Source organism: Miscanthus floridulus, chromosome 3 (assembly GCF_019320115.1).
Source record: "Miscanthus floridulus cultivar M001 chromosome 3, ASM1932011v1, whole genome shotgun sequence".
NCBI lineage: Eukaryota > Viridiplantae > Streptophyta > Magnoliopsida > Poales > Poaceae > Miscanthus > Miscanthus floridulus.
In genome coordinates this window covers 120085063-120101327 of record NC_089582.1, presented here as the reverse complement: position 1 = coordinate 120101327, position 16265 = coordinate 120085063, and the positions used below count along the sequence as shown (strand labels likewise).

Genomic DNA, 16265 nt, shown 5'->3' with positions numbered 1-16265 from the left:
TTTCATGTCTTTACATTCTTAGAATTGCCATGCTAGAGTAGGATTGGAACTTAGGTTGCAAATCTTTTGTGCGGTAGAACAATTAGGAACACTTTCTAGGCACAAGGGGTTAATTGGGCTAGCCATAGGATTTAATTATTGCAAAGAAATTTAGAATTAGCCCAATTCACCCCCCCCCTTTCGGGCATCTTGATCCTTTCACTTTGGCCACCTTCGCTCTAACCTCAATGATACTATCCTTAGCAACTTGCTCCTTTTCCCTTGAGCCCCTGGTACCCTATTTTTGCGAGTCATCTTTTGCCAAAGACATTGATGTAGCTAAAGCGGGGGAAGCTGTAGACTCAAGCGAAGTAATATGTAGATGACCATGACATGTCTTCAAGCTTTCACTCACAGGTGCCAGTCAAGGCTTTTGTCTTCAAGCGGATTGTTGTCTAATACGCTCCTCACCCAACCCCTCTTGGCTAGTGCTTGTGCGTTAGATTAGTTTGGCACCAACCCCTCACACCTTTTCGGACGAAGGACGAATGGTCGTGAAATGAGCCCCTCGGCGCAAGCTTTCAGATTAGTTTGGCGCCAACTCCTCATGCTATTTCGGGTGAGGGGTGAAGGGCCACGAAATGAGCCCCTGGGTGCGAGCTTTCAGATTAGTTTGGCGCCAACTCCACACACTATTTCGGATGAGGGGTGAAATGTCACAAAATGAGCCCCTCGGCACTAGCTTTCAGATTAGTTTGGCACCAGCCAATCACACCTTTCCGGGTTTTCACGAGTCAGCTTTTGCCGAAGACATTGATGTAGCTAAAGCGGGCGAAGCTGTAGACGCAAGCGAAGTAATATGTAGATGACCATGATATGTCTTCAAGCTTTCACTCACAGGTGCCAGGCAAGGCTTTTGTCTTCAGGCGGATTGGTTGTCTAATGCGCTCCTCACCCAACCCCTCTTGGCTAGTGCTTGTGCGTTAAATTAGTTTGGCACCAACCCCTCACACCTTTTCGGGCAAAGGACGAATGGTCGTGAAATGAGCCCCTTGGCGCAAGCTTTCAGATTAGTTTGGCGCCAACTCCTCGTGCTATTTTGGGTGAGGGGTGAAGGGCCACGAAATGAGCCCCTGGGCGCGAGCTTTCAAATTAGTTTGGTACCAACTCCACACACTAGTTTGGATGAGAGGTGAAAGGTCATAAAATGAGTCCCTCGGCGCTGCTTTTATCACATCCTTGTGTACACAGGGATAAAAAAGGATGCATGTAGCGATCTACGACTGCTGATATTTTGATCTCATCAAATATGTTTTTGCCGATATTGGGGAGCCTTATGGTGCTAGGCGCCCCTTTCGGCTCATGCGAAGTGCCCATACGGTGCTTGGATGTTATAAATGAATGCCATGATGCTAGTGTATTCACACATATATAAAAAAATGAGAAAACTTTTTCCTTTAGCTTTGCCCTCGTATAGGTGGACATATAGTTAATGTCGCTGACAACGAAACCCTTGCCGGGGTGTTGGCAAAAGCTTAGGGCTTATTTAAATTCAAGGTGTAAAGTTTTGGGTGTCACATATGGGGTATTCGGATACTAGTAAAAAAATAAATTACAGAATTCGTCAGTAATCCGCGAGACGAATTTATTAAGCCTAATTAATCCATCATTAGCACATGTGTACTGTAGCACCACATTGTCAAATCATGGACTAATTAGGCTTAAAAGATTCGTCTCGTAAATTAGTCGCAAACTATGCAATTAGTTATTTTTTATTCTATATTTAATACTCTAGGCATGTGTCTAAACATTCGATGAGATATGGAGTAAACTTTAGGGGGAGGAACTAAACAAGACCTTAGTTGATCACCCTGGTGCTGACTACAAAATTAATTAGAACAAAGTTTATGAAACATAGATATACATTTTCCTTTTATTGTACATAAGTTAGGTTTTCGGAGATTTTGAATGTTCGTGTCTCCGGAAAGGATGCGAAGTCTTAACTTTTTGCATGAAACGAGTCGAGGCGACCGAAATGTTAACACCAATTTTAATTGCTCGGTCAATTATTACCTCAAGCAGCTTTCGCCTAGCCTAAGCGGCTGGTCGGGAATAATTATATTTTGCATTCTATATAATGTTAAAAACAACAACCGTTTTGACTAGTGATTTGAATCAACTATACTATTTGCTTTTCTACTTTATACATAAATTTTCAGGCATAATTCTTTCGCCCTCCCAAACAGAAGTAGCGAGCGATGCACTTTGGTGTTCGCTCAAGACTTGGGACCATTTATTTCGGCTTGCTAGTATCCTGAGGATGCACTTGGCAAAAGGATATGGCCCACCATACTCATCTGCCCGAAAAGCAAGCTACCCCATCTTACCTTTTGTTATGTTCGTCTTACCTTTCGCTCTGTGGTTTCTTGGAACTTTTTAGAATGGTGAAGTATTTTTAGCCCATAGGCTTTGGAGGTTGCGGAAACCGTCTGAGATCTTATGCGAAAATCCGCTTAATATGTCTTTTTTGTGAGAGTAGCTGTCGATATTGAAGTTTTGACGCATGTCGAGGCTTGTTTCGACGCTCGAGTCGGAGACTGCCACTACTGGATTCGGCTCTTTGCCGAGTGCCTAATGCACTCGGCAAATGCTACTTTGTCCTCGGCAAAGTCTTTGCCGAGGGCAGCACTCGGCAAAAAGCCTCCGGTAAAAAATCCGTCGGTAAAGAATTCTTTGCCGAGCGTCTTTTATCGGGCACTCGGCAAAGTCTTTGCTGAGGGCAATCTCGGCCCTCGGTAAAGCAAATTGACCGTCACGGCACTGGTTACGTTACCATATGCTTTGCCGAGTGTCATGTCAGAGGCGCTCAACAAAAAAATTTTAAATTTTTTTTCAAAATTTCTTTGCTGAGTGCCCTACCGAGTAGGCACTCGGCAATTTTTTTTTAATAATTTCTTTGCCGAGTGCCCTGCCCGCTCGACGCTCGGCAAATATATATATATTTTTTTTCGTAAGTTCTTTGCCGAGTGCCCTGGCCCTGGCACTCGGCAAAGCTGGGAATCCCAGCTTTGCCGAGTGCCAGGGTCAGGGCACTTGGCAAAGAGGCTAATTTTGTTATTTTTGATTCTATATTCACAAACACAACATATAAGAGATATATATAACATCCGTGACATCACAAACACAATATATCGCATATATATCACATTCATCTCATCACAAAGGCAATACCACATATATATCACATGTCGATCACACAATATCTCACATTCACGACATCACAAGCATAATAGGTCCAATATTCATCGAAACAAGTCGATAGTTGATCACAGTGCATCACATGTCCATCAAGCGATGAAAATGAGATACAAACTACCGGTGAGGAGGAAACTGAGTGCTTGGTGAAGGAAAAGTGTCGTCGCCTGCTTGCGCCTGAGATGGGTTATTCGAACCCGCCGACGGAGGCTGAATATGCATGCGAGGGTGGGGCCCATTTATTTTTAGCGATATACAGATTGACAGTATACCTCATTTTAGCGTCGGACATTTAAACGTTAAATATGAGTACCTATGGCGACATACAACAAATAGCTAAATGAGAATTTAGCGTTGAATTACCTTTAGGGACAGATCATTCATCGCCAAATATAATTTTTAGCGTCAGATATCTGACGGTGTTGTGGTGTTGTGGTGTAGTGAATTGCGGGAGTACATTTGTATGGGCGGTTAGTAACACCAACCACCACTAGGAACGGATTTGTAATGGCAGTCGGTGACCCAAAAAATAGAGGACATTTTCTTTTGTAACCATCAGTAACATTCTACTCCTATAAATTAATTTTAAAGACAGTTGTTTGTCTAGAATTATTTATAGAGGAACTGATTTTTAATCCAACCATTTCTAGGTTAATCCAACCATTTCTAGGAAACCATCTAGACGCGTCTAAAAATCATTTCTCAACAGTTTTACTAAATCTATGTAATAAATACTGATATTTCCGATACTGAATGATTATTTAATTGACCATGAATTATACTTTTATAGTACGCATATTTAGTTATAAATTTGGATAATATTTTATGTAACCAAAAGCTTCCCCTTTAATTAAATTTGGTAAGAGGAAATAGCTTGGCAGGCGTTCCAGCTCTTTCCCTGAGTTGCGGCGGCAAAAACCAGTGATAATCATTCGAAAACAAAAGCTGATATCGGACGGAAGTTGCGGTCGCGGGGCAGGATACGTGCCCTGTTCGCTTGTTATAAGCCATATTTTTTTAGTCAACGGATAATATTTTTCTCTCACAACAAATCAATCAATAGTACTTTCAACATGGCTTATCAGACAAGCGAACGGGGCAATAACTGGGGCCACATACCTTTCCACTTTCTCGATTCTCAGTGGAAACTCCACACGTTTTGCCAATTAAACTAGCCGCTAGGGTAGTGAGATGAACAACTCTTTATGACATGCCGCCGCCGCATGCAAATGCGATCGCTATGTCAATCAATATAATAAATACGTGACACGAGATCGAGCGTGAAAACACACTAGGCCGGCGTCGATCCGCCAAGAACCTCAATCGTCAATCATCAAGATATAAAGTATGTTGACGAAGGCACACTCATGTACGGACGATTTAAAAATCGACTATATATTCGTATATATATACTGGAATGAGAATAGTTTATTAAAAGCAGGGATACATGGCCCGCTCTGTCAACTATGTTTTGTTTGGGACTATATTTTGGAGAATAGGATTGCAAATGATGCCTTCCAAACCATGCTTGTACCAAGTCTATGAACCAAAGAGAAACTGATCATATGAAGAGGGTTCCATACACTTTAGCTATCTGAAGCATAAAGTATGCTCAAGTTTGTACACACTCTGACTTAGCCTTTACAACAAGGATGTTTGGCAGATATCAGTCTAATCTAGGATTTGATCACTGGAAGGCCGTGAAGAAGACATTGCATCATTGCAAGGAACTAAGGATTTTACGCTCACATATAAGAAGTCGGATAACCTTGAGGTCATGGGTTATTCAGACGTTGATACTACAACAGCCATTTAGATTCCATAAAGTCCGCGTTTGGAAATCTATTCACCCTATAAAGAAGAGTTATTTCGTGGAAGAGCTCTAAACAAAGTATTACCGCAACATCTCCGTTGCATGCATAATTCATAGCTTGCTATGAAGCTACGGGAAAGGACTGAAGGGACCGTGACGCCTAAGAGGAGGGGGAGGGTGAATTAGGCAACTTAAAAATTCTAACTCCAAACTATGGCCTCTTTTTCTATCTCTAGCAAAACCTATGCAATAGATAAGCTATCTAGATGTGCAACTATGGTTTTGCTAATGTGTTGCTATCTCTACCGCAAACGTAGTAAAGTAATCAATGTAAATGCGGAAGCTAAAGAGCAAGGTAGAGATATGCAAACTCCCGTCGACGACTCCGGTATTTTTACCGAGGTATCGAGAAGCGCGCAAACTTCCCACTAGTCCTCGTTGGAGCCCCTCGCAAGGAATACCTCGCAAGGGCCAAGCTCCCGGTCGGGTAACTCCGTGGATAGCCTCGGGCCTTCCCACGCACAAGTGGGTCTCCGACGTGCCTTCCGACAAGCCTCTCCCGGATGCTCCCCGCCGTCTTTACTATCAAGCTTCCGGCCGAAACACCGCGGGCCTTGTTCCCTTCGGTACACGGTGGCGGCCGCACCACAAACGCGGTTGGTGCGATCTCGCAAGACTTCAAGCCCCTCCGATGTACAACTCTTGTGCTCGCAAGCACGGGGTGGCAAGAGGTATGCAAACCTCACTAAACACTAGGCATACACCTAGAGCAAGCGCATAAGCGGTGGTCTAATCAACCTAAGCACTTCGCAAAGCACCTACGCTAATCACCTGATGAAACACTAAGCACTATGTAAGTGGAGATCACTAGAATGGTGTATCAACATCCTTGGTATGTTTCCTTAGCTCCACACACCTCAAATGGCCGGTTGGGGGTTGTATTTATAAGCCCCACTGAGAAAGTAGCCGTTGGGGTTGAACTCCCGCAAATCTGCTACTGACCAGACTCTGAATCGTCCTGACCGAACGCGTCCGGTCGTCCCGACCGTTGCAGCCGCGAATCACCGATTGGACGCTGCTAGCGTCCGGTCGCTTGCCATCGGACGCGTCCGGTCACAGTTTCGCGCGCCTGGAACCTCTCTGTACTCGATCGGACGCTGATGCCCTGCGTCCGGTCGGTTGCCGCCAGCGTCCGGTCCTTGCGTCCGGTCGCCTGTCTGCCGAGCCACCGGTCCAGCGTCCGGTCGCGCTTTCAGCGTCCGGTCCAGCGTCCGGTCGCCTCTGCGAGCCCGTTTCTTCGCGATCTTGCGTACGGCTTGGTTCCTATCTTCATGCTTGGACTTTGCTTGATATCTTGGGTCTTTTCTTATGCTCCTAAGGTCTTGCTTAAGGTGTTGATCATTGGATCATCACGTCGCCTTCGTCCAAGTCACGTCTTGCACCCTGTTGGACTACAAAACGTACTTGCAAATTCATTAGTCCAATTTGGTTGTGTTGGTCATCAAACACCAAAATTCAAAGTAAATGGGCTTAGGGTCCATTTTCCTTACAATCTCCCCCTTTTTGGTGATTGATGACAACACGACCAAAACAAGCAAATGATAGAGATTTTGAAATTTAAAAACTACCTACTTGCTAGGATGCAATGCAAAGGGCAAGGTTATATGATGCTAGAAAATCCTACTCAGATACCAATCAAAGACCATCTTGCCCTTACAAAAGTCCCTATGTGTCATTGTGGATTCCTACAAATTTTATCAATACTTAGTCTAATTCATAATCCACTTTCCTCCCTTTCTTGGATCATTACCGCTTGTAGACATCAACTTGATGCTTGCCTTTGGTCCTTCAAATTCTCCCCTTTGGCATCAAACACCGAAAAGGAAGACATTAGTAGCACAAGGGAGGGTCAAATTTCATGATCCTTTGTGAATAGAATGAAATGGATCACAAAATTTGACTCTCACATTATATAGACTAAGCTCCCCCTAAATGTATGCATACATATGGTAGAAAGCAAAGCATATGCATAATTTAGCAACTTATTGCACAAGAGAGTTTAATCTATATAATGCATGGAGAAAGCATATAAATATGAAATGAAAACAACATGATGATGCCAATTAAGGAATGATGCTTAACTCTGGGGACTCCAATTTCCTTACAATGAGACTACTACACATAGGTTTGAAAAAAAGATACCATTTGAAAAAGTGTTAGTCTCAAAGCATCCAAGTTGTAGAATTACTCCCCCTAAATATGTGCACACAAAAGTAGAATACTTGTAAAATTTGTGCACATTGATTTAAGTATAAAAAAAACCACTTGAAAGATGATATTTGGGAGAGATTATCTGCAATTTGGACTATGGCACATATTAGATAAATACTTGTAAGACAAGCTATGTGCCGTGCTCCTAAACAATTTTAAACCATGTAGGTTTGCTCCAAGGGTTGATAATGAAATCGAGCAAGCCTACCATATGATATACCTATTGAATGCATGACAAAATATTTAAGCACGTGAATGCAAACATTAGGCATAAAAGATAACTAGATGCTTTAAGAGTATACCAATTGAAAGACAATACCAATTGAAATAACTGCTAATTGAAAGTAATGACATCTAGTTACCTAACATGGGAAGGGGAATTTGGGTCCATAGTATTCACTAACCTACTTGGCAATGACCTTGTCCTTCATGATGCACCCCATGTAATGCACCCAAACTTTGCCAAGTCTCCAAATTCCCCGTGGTCCGACGGACTTCTCACTTCCCTTTCGGGATCCAAACCTTCTTGGTGCTCTTCATGTTGGAAATGATTTCCTTTGGCACCCAAAAGCGTTTGACCCCATTGTTTGCTTGCTTGTTCACCTTGATGGCCACCACCTTGTCATTTTTCTTCTTCTTCAAGAGATAAGGTGTGGAGGCCTTCTTGTCCACCTTGTTGGTGTAGGTGTTTTAGAGCTTGCTTGTTTGCTTTTTCTCCTTCTTTGCTCCTCCCTCATTCTTCACCTTGCACTCATAGGATTTGTGGCCTTCTTTGTGGCACACGTAGCAAACCACGGTTTGTCCTTCATCAAGCTTCTTCACTCCCTTGACGGTGTTATCTTGATGAAGTTGGGTTTGCTTTGCCTTGCCTTTCACTTGAGCCAAGTCCTTGGTGAGGCGAGCTATTTCTTGCTTGAGTTGCTCATTCTCTTTTGCAACCTCATGTTTGCATGTATCTACAATCACTTTCTCAACACAAGCTTGGTTGCACAAAGGTGAGTCTAAATATAAATCATTGAAAGAGGTAGATGCATCCTTTTTAATTATGTTATTTCTTTTTGATGCCTTGGTGGGGGTATTTTTGACGGCCTCAAGATTAGCAACTTTATTTGTTAGCTCATCACAATGTTTGCACATGATTTCCATTTTAGTAAGCAAACTTTGATAATCATTTTGTGAGTTAGCTAACTTTTCTTTTAATTTTTCATTTTTCTTTTCAAGTTGCTTATCATTAATTGTGCATGCACTTGTTGTTGCACTAGCCTCAAGTTGCTCAATTTTAGTAGATAGTTCAACATTGAGATTTGCAAAGTTTTCATATTGTTCAAGCAAATTCTTGTATGCTTCTTGTGAACTACCTAGCTCTTCTTTTAAAGATTTGAGCTTCTTTTGTTGACTAGTGCAAACTTTAGCATATTTAATATTTTATTGCACAATTGTATTATAAGAAGGCAAATCATCATCACTATCGCTCTCACTAGAGGATGAGCTTTCATTACCTCGTGCCATAAGGCACACACGAGAAGAGCTTGATGATGAGTGCTTGCGCCCTTGCCTCTTGTGATGATCTTCTTCACTTGAAGAATCATCCCATGACCTTATTGATGTGAGGGCTTTGTTCTTGCACGTCTTCTTCTTTGTCTTGGGTGTGGACTTGTTTGAACAAACTTCCACAAAGTGCCCCAACTCACCGCATCCATAGCATCCCCTCTTTCTTTGCTCATTTCTTTGATTAGTGAAAACGAGGTCTTGAATTTGGATGGGCACACCCTTGACATTGAGCCTTTGGATCATCTTCTCCACCTTGTTGATTAATTTGATTGATTCTTCATCAAGGTCAGAGGTGGAGGAGGAAGATTGATCATCATCACTTGATTCTTGTTTATCATCATCATCATCCTCATCTTCTTCTTCTTCACTTGAGGAGCTTGAGCTTGAGCTTGACTCAACTTTCTTTCCCTTCATCTTTTTCTTTTCGCTACAAGCGAGAGCTTTGCCTTTGATTGATGAAGATGCTTCTCCTTGACCCATCTTACGTGACATTTCAAATGCCACTAGCTTGCCAATGACAATGCCCGAGGTCATGGTGCTCAAGTTCTCCATGTTGTGAAGGATGGTGATGATGCTTGCATATTTCTTTTGTGGTAGAACGGAGATGATCTTCCTCACAATGTCCGCATCATCTAGCTTTAATAATCCTATTGAATGGAGCTCATTGATAATTAGATTCAATCGAGAATACATATCATGAACAAGCTCATCATCATTCATAGCAAAGGAATCATAATTTTGCTTAGCTAGACAATGTTTTTGCTCACGGACATTACTTGTGCCGTCATGGAGCTCTTGGAGTTTTAACCAAATTTCATGTGCCGTATTTAAGGTGAACACTTGGTTAAACACATCCATGCTAAACGATTCAAACAAGCAATTCTTAGCTCTAGCATTAAAATGCATTTCTTTTTCGTCACTCTTTGTGGGTTTTTTCGGGATTCTTGATGGGTTTCATCCCGTCACGAGTGACTCTCCATACACCCAAATCAACCGCGTCAAGGTGGCAAGCCATTCTAGCTTTATAGTATGGGAAGTTAGTGCCATCAAATTGTGGAGGCCTAGTGGTATCCATCCCAGCCACTCTACAAAGTGTCGGCTCAACGGCGGTTAAGCCAAAGGTCCAAATATGAGCCAACCGGCTCCGATACCAATTGAAGGGACCGTGACGCCTAAGAGGGGGGGGTGAATTAGGCAACTTAAAAATTCTAACTCCAAACTATGGCCTCTTTTTCTATCTCTAGCAAAACCTATGCAATAGATAAGCTATCTAGATGTGCAACTATGGTTTTGCTAATGTGTTGCTATCTCTACCGCAAACGTAGTAAAGTAATCAATGTAAATGCGGAAGCTAAAGAGCAAGGTAGAGATATGCAAACTCCCGTCGACGACTCCGGTATTTTTACCAACGTATCGAGAAGCGCGCAAGCTTCCCCCTAGTCCTCGTTGGAGCCCCTCGCAAGGAATCCCTCGCAAGGGCCAAGCTCCCGGTCGGGTAACTCCGTGGATAGCCTCGGGCCTTCCCACGCACAAGTGGGTCTCCGACGTGCCTTCCGGCAAGCCTCTCCCGGATGCTCCCCGCCGTCTTCACTATCAAGCTTCCGGCCGAAACACCGCGGGCCTTGTTCCCTTCGGTACACGGTGGCGGCCGCACCACAAACGCGGTTGGTGCGATCTCGCAAGACTTCAAGCCCCTCCGATGTACAACTCTTGTGCTCGCAAGCACGGGGTGGCAAGAGGTATGCAAACCTCACTAAACACTAGGCATACACCTAGAGCAAGCGCATAAGCGGTGGTCTAATCAACCTAAGCACTTCGCAAAGCACCTACGCTAATCACCTGATGAAACACTAAGCACTATGCAAGTGGAGATCACTAGAATGGTGTATCAACATCCTTGGTATGTTTCCTTAGCTCCACACACCTCAAATGGCCGGTTGGGGGTTGTATTTATAAGCCCCACTGAGAAAGTAGCCGTTGGGGTTGAACTCCCGCAAATCTGCTACTGACCGGACGCTGAATCGTCCTGACCGAACGCGTCCGGTCGTCCCGACCGTTGCAGCCGCGAATCACCCATCGGACGCTGCTAGCGTCCGGTCGCCTGCCACCGGACGCGTCCGGTCACAGTTTCGCGCGCCTGGAACCTCTCTGTACTCGATCGGACGCTGATGCCCTGCATCCGGTCGGTTGCCGCCAGCGTCCGGTCCTTGCGTCCGATCGCCTGTCTGCCGAGCCACCGGTCCAGCGTCCGGTCGTGCTTCCAGCGTCCGGTCCAGCGTCCGGTCGCCTCTGCGAGCCCGTTTCTTCGCGATCTTACGTACGGCTTGGTTCCTATCTTCATGCTTGGACTTTGCTTGATATCTTGGGTCTTTTCTTGTGCTCCTAAGGTCTTGCTTAAGGTGTTGATCATTGGATCATCACGTCGCCTTCGTCCAAGTCACGTCTTCACCCTGTTGGACTACAAAACGTACTTGCAAATTCATTAGTCCAATTTGGTTGTGTTGGTCATCAAACACCAAAATTCAAAGTAAATGGGCTTAGAGTCCATTTTCCTTACAAGGACGTATGGCTGAAGAATTTTATTCTTGGACTAAGAGTGGTTGACAACATATGTAAACTGCTTACGATATATTGCAATAATTTACTAGCAATTCTCTATGCAAGTAAAAAACAACTCAAGTAGTGCTACCAGACACATTAACACTAAGTACCTTGTTCTAAAAGATTGAGTCCAGGATCAGCCAATAGAAGTTGAGCATATAAGTATAGAAGAAATTCTTGTGGATCCACTAACTAAAGGCTTATCATCTAATATATTTATGAATTATATAGTCGCCTAGCTTAGGTTTATTGGCAAGCCTCCCATTCTGGAGTAAGGGGACCAGAATGCAACCATCTCTCTAGAAGACTAAGAATGGTCGTTTTGAGATGGAATGGTGCACTGTAGTCACTGGGTTCAATAACACTTAACTGGTTGTTGTAATTCTTTGGTCTTGGTTAATAACACTTACCTGTTGGGTCATTAAAGAATGGTTATATAAGTATTAGACTAAAGATCAAGGAGAAAAATGTTGGGTTGATCTCTCGTGATAAGGTCAATGACCGGCCAGGTCCTAGTCCGACAACCAACCTATGGTTGCTGTCCCTAGTTGCGCAGCGCCAAAATTCAAGGGAAGTCTGAACCCTCACGACCAACGTTTCTCGTAAGGCTAGCTATAGCCATGCACCCAACAGTCCTGATTTGATCCAGAAGGCGCTGATAACGAAGGGAAGGCTGCCACCGTACACTGGTGACCTCATATGTGGAGCATCGACCGCTGGCATTGCATATCGTGACTTCGTGAGCCTACAACGACCATGTCGCCATGCTTGAGCCGAGCACTGATAGCTCCCCAGTGGGGCCATGCATCCGCTTCTTTTTCCATAGACAAAGGTACGGTAAAACCTGAAAATCCTCTAATCTTAGTCTAGGTGTTCTAATGATAAGCTATTCGTAATTAGCTCATACTCATATACTCCATAGACAAAGGACCATCGATCACTTGATTGCGTCTTGCTCATACTCCAAAGAGGTCTGGTGGAACATACTGGCTGCACTCGGAGCAGACGCGAGCCAAGTGGAACATCATACAATGCTCGGCCGGTGGAATTCCTGGAGAGGGCTCGGTGGAACGGCCGGAGGCAAAAGGGCGCCGATTCCCTCTTCGCGCTGGTCGCGTGAGAACTATGGAAAGAGCGGAACGCGAGGTGTTTTCGCGGCGCCGCGACAAGCGTGACCCAGCTGCTTGCCTCGATCCGGCACTTCGCAGGACAGTGGATACTGGCAGGTGCGATGGGTCTAGGTTGCTTAGTACCTGAGTAATAGGCCACGTGTGTTCAGGACTAGGGGAGGGGTGCTCAATTCAAATACTTGCCTCACCCTATAATGTATCTTTGTAACAAAAACTATTATCGATCTTAATATAAAGGTACGCAAACCTTTTGCGTATTCGAGAAAAAATAATGAGCTATTCGTAATTAGTCTTTAAGTTCTAACATCTCCGTCTCACTTTCCAAAAGTCAACCAATTTCTAATTTGACCAAATTTATAAAAACTAATAACATCTACAGATAAGTATTACTAGATTAATTTTGCATTATATTTTCACATTAAATCTATTAGAAACACAAATGTCAATACTTTTTCTTATAAACTTAGCAAACTTAAAATTGATTGATTTTTTTTGGAAAGCGAGATGTACATTCTTTTTAGACGTAGGGAGCAATCTAGACGCTTCAACTTGCATTAGTTTGATTTAATTAGTTACAAACTATATATTATACAAGAGAGCCGGAGAGTAAGCCACTAATGATATATATAGTTCTCACTACGGGAGAAGCATGCTTTGCCGAGTGCCGCATGCTTTGCCGAGTGTTGCACTCGGCAAAGAATTGCACTCGGCAAAGAGTGGCTTTACCGAGTGCCGCAGCGTGCCCGGCGCTCGGCAAAGCACGCCACTCGGCAAAGGCACTCTTTGCCGAGCGTAACACTCGGCAAAGAGCGCACTCGGCAAAATGCCCGTCAGTTGCCCCGTCTACCCCGCCCACGCTGTTACCATCTTTAAAAAAAATGTTTACCGAGCGCTTAACCTGACACTCGGCAAAGAGGCCCTTTGCCGAGTGCTGCGGCCTGGCACTCGGCAAAGAACACACGCCAAAAAATTGATCGGCAAAACACTCTTTGCCGAGTGTCTTTTATCGGGCACTCGGCAAAGGCTTTGCCGAGTGCCCCGGGGACACTCGGCAAAGAAAAGCGACCGTCACGGCGGTGGTCCCGTTGACGGTCACTGCAGGCACTCGGCAAAGATTTTTTATTTTATTTTTTAAATTTCTTTGCCGAGTGCCAACCCTTCGGGCACTCGGCAAAAGAGTTTTTATATTTTTTTACAAAATTTCTTTGCCGAGTGCCAACCTTCAGGCACTCGGCAAAGATTTTTAATTTTTTTTAAAAAAATATCTTTGCCGAGTGCCCTCTGTACGGCACTCGGCAAAGATTTTTATTTTTTTTAAATTTCTTTGCCGAGTGCCCTCTGAACGGCACTCGGCAAAGATTTTTATTTTATTTTTTTTAATTTCTTTGCCGAGTGCCATCTGTCCGGCACTCGGGAAAGTTTGAATTTTTTTTAAAAAAAATTCTTTGCCGAGTGCCCTCTGTCCGGCACTCGGCAAAGTTTGAATTTTTTTTTAAATTTCTTTGCCGAGTGCCATGGTCACAGCACTTGGCAAAGCTGGAAAAATGGGTTTCTGGACACCCAGTTTTTCAGCTTTGCCGAGTGCTGTGACCATTGCACTCGGCAAAGGGGTCCTTTGCCGAGTGCAACACTCAGCAAAGTGACCCAAAAATGCAATTTTTAATTTTTTTTACATTCTATCATGACAAATAAATTTATACAAACATCCGTCACATATATATCTCTTCCATCACATATATATCTCATCCATCACATATATATCTCATTCATCACATATATATCTCATCCATCACAATATATATCACATATATAATAATAAATGCTCAAGTCCATCCAAATAAATTCACAAGTTCATCAAAGTCCACAAGTGCATCACAAGTATATCATAAAGTGAACAACAAATGAAAAAAATACAACGTGCACTCATCTCGGCCAAGGCGACTGTGGTGAAGGCCCAGCTCCATTATTCGGAGGTGCATGAGGTGGATTATTCGAGCCACCGTCAGATGGAAACTGCACAAAGGAGAAAAGATTGCATATGAGACAAGATTATTTGGATAGCTAATCTAGGAAGGTAGAGGTCATACAAGCAAAGCACAAGCGAAAGTAAAAAACTTTCATACTCACAGGAGTAGCTGTAGCTGCAGGACGCGGAGGCGGAGGTGGAACCAACAGCCTAGGTGGCAGAGAGAAGCCCACATGTTGTCCAAGTCCTTGTAGGAACTCCGTAATGTCCGTCAGCCTCTGTGCCTGGGCCTGCCGCTTAGCCCGCTTGGCCTCCAGCTGGGCCACCATCCTCTGGTGCCTGGCCTCCAACTCTAGACGTTGCCTCATTTCTTGTTCTAGCCGGGCCTGCAATATTTCACTCCAATGTTTCAGTAATGCAAAGCTAATTAAGGTGTGTAAAGATCAATACGTGACGAGTAAAACAGGAATAACCTCGAGTGCGTCGACCCGGTGCTGTGCAGCGGTCGGCCATGTGCGAATGGCCGGGCTCTCGCTCGTGCTCCATGCTCAGATCTAGGAGAGAGGGAGTAGAGGCTGTGTCGATGACGCCGTCGCCAAGCCAGAACCACCCATGCTTCTTGCCTTGCCTCGCCCTCATGATGGCCTCTCCATCGAAGTCCTGGGTGCTCAGATCGTGGTCTGACCCATGGAGCGACCTCGCCACCTCAGTATAATCACTGATGCGGGAGTGGATGCTCAGGTTCGTGTATGCCTCGGGTGGGTCCTTCAGGTTGAAGGAAACGTCGGACGTCGCCTTGCCCTTGTGGGCCATACATCATGCCTGGAAGTCCGAGCAAGCCTGACCACTATGTGACGCCGACTGGGAGAAAGACAGCACGATGATTAGAAATCAGGCAGAACTGAGCATTACAATAGATAAATGAATTCGTGTACCCATGCTTGTTTGTATCCGGTGAGGTTGCGGCTGCCTTGATGGTGTGCTGGACCTTGCATCTACAAATGACGGTCCCGGGCATCCTTGTGCATCTTAAGGTAGTCCTCCGTGAACCACCTGCCCACCATCATCGCCCAGCACTCGGGATACGCTTGGCACCACCAGGGAATCATCTACACGTCATCAAGTATTGGACATATAAGAAGATCAAATTAAACCAACTTAATCTCAAAACGAATCAATATTGATGTTCTTTATTTACCTCAAGGTACTACTCCCAGGTCAGCTGCATCTCTCTTGCGTCTTTCTTGGTTTTCCTCTTTCCAAGCTTCGACCCGTAGTAGGTTACGATGGCCTGGATGCACACCTCATGATGCATGTCGGAGATGAGTTTTTACAGGCTTTGGTAGTCACCTGCTCTGCCCTGGCCTCAAATCCCTCCTCGCATCTGTAATAAGTCTGCATACAAAAGCGATGTATCCATTCATTATTTCAAGAAAATTCTAATGAATGCGACGTATTGAGCAATGTTGTGCGAGGGAGACTTACCCAAAGCTCTGCCTTCACCCGCGCTGCCTTGTTGGGGTACTCCACATCGGTGGCGACGGCGTAGTGGTCAAACGAGTAGGCCAGCTCCGTCTTCAATGCATACGTGACAATGCCGGGGAAGTGTTGCCTGCACAAAAGACCTAGGATGCCATTGACTAGCCGTGCGTTACCACCCAACACAACCACCCAGTTCCTGCACAAGTGGTTAAGAAAA

At 44.5% G+C, this 16265-nt stretch overlaps 1 long non-coding RNA gene across 1 annotated transcript; it reads right to left on the bottom strand.

The window, feature by feature from the left end:
• Window positions 1-14491: 14491 nt before the first annotated feature.
• LOC136546682 (uncharacterized) lies at window positions 14492-15159 on the bottom strand. The gene is made up of 3 exons (XR_010781415.1): window positions 15040-15159; window positions 14728-14952; window positions 14492-14613 (listed from the first exon to the last, which is right to left on the bottom strand). It is a non-coding gene; the product is annotated as an uncharacterized lncRNA (long non-coding RNA).
• Window positions 15160-16265: the final 1106 nt, after the last annotated feature.